The sequence below is a fragment of the Babylonia areolata genome, chromosome 7 (genome assembly GCF_041734735.1).
Source record: "Babylonia areolata isolate BAREFJ2019XMU chromosome 7, ASM4173473v1, whole genome shotgun sequence".
Lineage (NCBI taxonomy): Eukaryota > Metazoa > Mollusca > Gastropoda > Neogastropoda > Buccinidae > Babylonia > Babylonia areolata.
Window position 1 is genome coordinate 22,001,488 of NC_134882.1, and position 5,777 is coordinate 22,007,264.

Consider the following 5,777-nt stretch of genomic DNA (forward strand, 5'->3'; position numbering starts at 1 on the left):
CACCTTTCACACCGTCACACTGACCACCCTACTGTTCAGCATCAGTCAGGTGACACCTTTCACACCGTCACACTGACCACCCTACTGTTCAGCATCAGTCAGGTGACACCTTTCACACCGTCACACTGACCACCCTACTGTTCAGCATCAGTCAGATGACACCTTTCACACTGTTACACTGACCACCTTACTCTTCAGCAGCATTTAAGGGGTTAAATTTATTGAAGATTCGAGAGGATATCATGTTACAGAAAGAAAATTTTCAAATAAGAAAAAAAAGAAAATGCGACTAGAGACACATGACGCAGACATCCGGCTCAAATGTCCTCGCGGAAATTCTATCCAGTGTCTCGTTTAACTGAAAAAATAATGTGTGTCTCTGATCTGAAGGGTAAACGTGGCCAGAAGATTAACTACCTTGTTTTGCAAATTCTTCGCTGATGTTTGTTTGTTTGTTTTTTTGTGTAGGAGTTTTCTTCAAATTCTGCTGATGTTATCCAGTGATGGCATTTATTTGTCGGCGTTCACCTGACGTGAGCTCCAGGTGTGTACTGCTGACAAACTTCTGTGTTCGTGTGCTGCAACTCCCACGTTCACTCGGATGCACGGGTGGACTTTTTGACTCACTTGTGTAAACAGAGTGAGTCTATGTTTTAACCCGGTGTTCGGTTGTCTGTGTGTGTGTGTCTGTATGTCTGTGTGTCTGTGTGTCCGTGGTAAACCTTAACATTGACATTTTCTCTGCAAATACTTTGTCAGTTGACACCAAATTAGGCATAAAAATAGGAAAAATTCAGTTCTTTTTAGTCATCTTGTTTAAAACAATATTGCACCTCTGGGATGGGCACAAATTTTTTTTTTTTTTTAAATGAAGCCTAATTATATGCAAACTGCATTTACTGTTCTATTCATATTTTTTGTATTCTCTAAACTTGGCACTTTGATCTGATATTCGACCCAACAACAAGAGCAGTCATTATTATCTTTTTTTTTTCAAACAGGAACTTCTTTTGCTAAGCATGGAAGTTTTATTTATTTTGCAAACGTTTTGGTGCAGATAGTAAAAAAGGGAAATTACTCTGCTAGGGGACTTAATTTGCTTTAAACTGATCTTTCTCATCTTAAACATTACATTTTGAAACAAGAGAGGCAAGGCCTTCAAGACTCACTTGTGATGCACTTTTTTTTTTAAATCCAAGCTTTTTATGTATTGAGTATAATTTCAAAATGTAATGTTTAAGATGAGAAAGATCAGTTTAAAGCAAACTAAGTCCCCCAGCATTAATTACAGAGTAATTTCCCTTATTTTACTGTCTGCACCAAAACGTTTGCAAATAAATAAAACTTCCATGCTAGCAAAAGAAGTTCCTGTTTGAACAAAAAATGATAATAATGACAGATCTTTTGTTGGGTCGAATATCAGATCAAAGTGCCAAGTTTAGAGAATACAAAAAATATAAATATAACAGTAAATGCATTATACTCAATACATAAAAAGCTTGGATTTTTTTTTTAAGTGTATCACAAGTGAGTCTTGAAGGCCTTGCCTCTCTTGTTTTTTTGTTTTTTTTTACACGTGTGACCATTTTTACTCCCGCCATGTAAACAGCCATACCCAGTTTTTGTGGGTGTACATTTTGGGCATGTTCTTGTTTTTCTATAACCCACCGAACACTTACAAGGATATTTAACGTGCGTGTTTGATCTGCTGTATACGTATACACACGAATGGGGTTCAGGCACTTGTAGGTCTGCACATTATGCTGACTGCGCATTATGCTGACTTGAGAGATCAGAAACATCCACCCTAAACACACCAGGCCGGGTTGCATAAGGCGATGTTTGGAGCACTGAGTTTCGTGAGAGCTAAGAATGTTCCTAACTGCATGTTCCTAACTGTATGTTCCACTGTATGTTCCTAAGTGTATGTTTGTTCCTAACTGTATGTTGCTAACTGCATGTTCCTAAGTGTACATTTGTTCCTAACTGTATGTTCCTAACTGCATGCTCCTAACTGTGTGTTTCTAACTATATGGGATTTGCCGTGCATTGAGGAACATTCTTTGCGATAAGCAAACTGAGCACTGCTGAACATCGTTCGCTCATGCATCCCACCCTGTATGTTCCTAACTATGTGGGGTTTGCCGTGCATTGAGGAACATTCTTTGCGATAAGCAAACTGAGCACTGCTGAACCTCGTTCGCTCATGCATCCCACCCTGTATGTTCCTAACTATGTGGGGTTTGCCGTGCAGCGAGGAACATTCTCAGCGATAAGCAAACTGAGTGCTGCTGAACATCGTTCGTTCATGCATCCCACCCTGTATGTTCCTAACTATGTGGGGTTTGCCGTGCAGCGAGGAACATTCTCAGCGATAAGCAAACTGAGTGCTGCTGAACATCGTTCGTTCATGCATCCCACCCTGTATGTTCCTAACTATGTGGGGTTTGCCGTGCAGCGAGGAACATTCTTAGCGATAAGCAAACTGAGTGCTGCTGAACATCGTTCGTTCATGCATCCCACCCTGTATGTTCCTGACTATGTGGGGTTTGCCGTGCAGCGAGGAACATTCTCAGCGATAAGCAAACTGAGTGCTGCTGAACATCGTTCGTTCATGCATCCCACCCTGTATGTTCCTAACTATGTGGGGTTTGCCGTGCAGCGAGGAACATTCTCAGCGATAAGCAAACTGAGTGCTGCTGAACATCGTTCGTTCATGCATCCCACCCTGTATGTTCCTAACTATGTGGGGTTTGCCGTGCATTGAGGAACATTCTTAGCGATAAGCAAACTGAGTGCTGCTGAACATCGTTCGCTCATGCATCCCACCCTGTATGTTCCTAACTATGTGGGGTTTGCCGTGCAGCGAGGAACATTCTCAGCGATAAGCAAACTGAGCACTGCTGAACCTCGTTCGCTCATGCATCCCACCCTGTATGTTCCTAACTATGTGGGGTTTGCCGTGCAGCGAGGAACATTCTTAGCGATAAGCAAAATGAGTGCTGCTGAACATCGTTCGCTCATGCATCCCACCCTGACAGGTTGGCCGATACCAGGGATCGAACCCGGGACACTCGGCGGGCGAGAATCCACGAGCATCCAGCGCTCTCTCTCACCACTGGGCCACGACACGAACAGCTTTCCCGCTGTGTCTTTCTCCCTCTGCCCACACACCGCCCTCCCACGCGCACTGTGATTGACACAGGGCCGGCCACCAGCCAGTCAGAGGATTAACTCTTTGCACCCAGCCTCACAACTCACGCTCTTGCTGTGTTCTCGGATTGTGACAAGTCTGGCTCTTAATATGTTACAGCCCTGCCTCGCATTGATGTATTGTTTCCGGTCGGCCCTCGAGTGGTGGAGGGTTGTGGAGATAGGGCTGTGACGAATAGACGTGGGCTGGTGTGTGTGTGTGTGTGTGTGGGGGGGGGGGGGTTGTTGCGAACAAAGGAACGCGCACATAGATAAAGCCATTCCAGCGGGTCTGTCTCTCTTCTGTTTTCTCGTTCTTATTTTATTTATTTATTTATTTTTTTTGTGCGTGGCTGGTTGGTTTTGTTATTTGTAGTCTGTTAATTTACACTATTCTATTCTATTTCCAACCATTTTTTACCTTAGATAAAAGGAAGTATTCCTCTACAGACATTAATCTCTCGGTAAAGAACGATTTCCAACGATTTTTGATCTTAGATAAAAGGAAGTATTCCTCTACAGACACTAATTAATATGTAGTTAAAGAACGATTTCCAGCCACTTTTGATCTTAGATAAAAAGAAGTACTCCTCTATAGACACTAATTAATCTGTCGTTAAAGAACGATTTCCAACCACTTTTGATCTTAGATAAAAAGAAGTACTCCTCTACAGACACTAATTAATCTGTCGTTAAAGAACGATTTCCAACCACCTTTGATCTCAGATAAAAAGAAGTATTCCTATATAGACAATAATCTGTCGTTAAAGAACGATTTCCAACAATTTTTTTTATCTCAGATAAAAAAAAGAAGTATTCCTCTACAGACACTAATTTGTTGTTAAAGAACGATTTCCAACGATTTTTGATCTTAGATAAAAAGAAGTATTCCTCTAGAGACATTAATTTGTCGTTAAAGAACGATTTCCAACGATTTTTTATCTTAGATAAAAGGAAGTATTCCTCTACAGACACTAATTTGTCGTTAAAGAACGATTTCCAACCAATTTTGATCTTAGATAAAAGGAAGTATTCCTCTACAGTCACTACTCTGGCGTTAAAGAACGATTTCCAACCTTTTTTGATCTTAGGTAAAAAGAAGTATTCCTCTACATACACAAATTTGTCGTTAAAGAACGATTTCCAAACTAGATGTCTGTGAGCGAGCAAAAGAGATAGGGAGGAATTGAGGGGAGAGAAGAAAGACAAGACAAGACAAGACAAGATAAATAGATAATGGATAAGCATCGATGTGCTTTTTTTTACACCCAGTGTACACACTGAACAGGGTCTACACTACTTAATACTAGATAAAGGCATAAGCATGGTGATGATAAGATACGTAGGAAAAAAGAATCAAACCACACACACACACACACGCACACACACACACACACACACACGCACGCACACACACACACACGCACGCACATACGCGCACGCACACACACGCGCACGCACACACACACACACACACACACACACACACACACACACACACGCGTGATTTCAAATCCACTGGTTATTTGCACGTTTATTTCTCACGGATGATTATATTTTATTACAAGTCTTGGTCTACGGAAAGAAAGCGCTTCTTTATCATCGCTGTCTTTGTCGTCTTTGCTACCAACATCACCCCGCCCAGCCCCCCGCACCCCTTCCCCCCCTCCCCCCTCCGCACTCCCCCCTCCCCCCCTCCGCACTCTCCCCCAACCCCCCCCCCCCCCCCCCCAAAAAAAAAGGGAAAAAGGAAAAGATGTCTGTCTGCGACTCCGATGCGAATTGTTTTTCGAAACTAATAATTCAAACAACGTATTTTTGGAATATCTGAAATTCTCTCTCTCTCTCTCTCTCTCTCTCTCTCTGTGTGTGTGTGTGTGTGTGTGTGTGTGTGTGTGTGTGTGTGTGTGTGAGGAGTTGAAGTACATGTCAGGGCTGTTGTTCAGCTGCTTTGTTTCCTGCATTAATTCCCTGTTGGTTGACGTCATGTAACAGATGTATGCTGGTCTCACCGAAAAGGTTCTCACGTGTTGTGCGATCCGTCACACTATTTCAGTAGTTCCAAATACCAACTTGAAACGTGCATTTTGCAGACTTACTGACCACCTGCCGCCATTATTTTTGTTGTTGTCAGATCCTGTACACCCCAGGTTGTCTGACCAGTACTTGGTCATTCAGAGGCATGTCCCCAGCCTCTGTCTACCACAAACCCCTTAATGTTCTGGGGTGACTACAGGCTGTCAAAGTCATGGGCAGGGGCAGGTCACTTTAATGTGGTCCACAACATCATCCGTCTTCATGCACGCGCACACACACACACACACACACACACACACACAATTTCCCGGGGACCAAAATTAATGAACAGCAAATCGCAACATAACCAGTTGACTTACATTTTTACCACGCGAAAAATGCCTTTATGTTGGTATCACCCACTCTACCTTGGCATTGTCTTGGTTGTATCGCATATCGGACATGAGTGTATTGAATGGGTTGACTGCTGGTCAGGTGTCTGACAGTTTTCAAAAACAACAACAAAACAACAACAAAACAACAACAACAAAAAGCAAACAAACAACAAA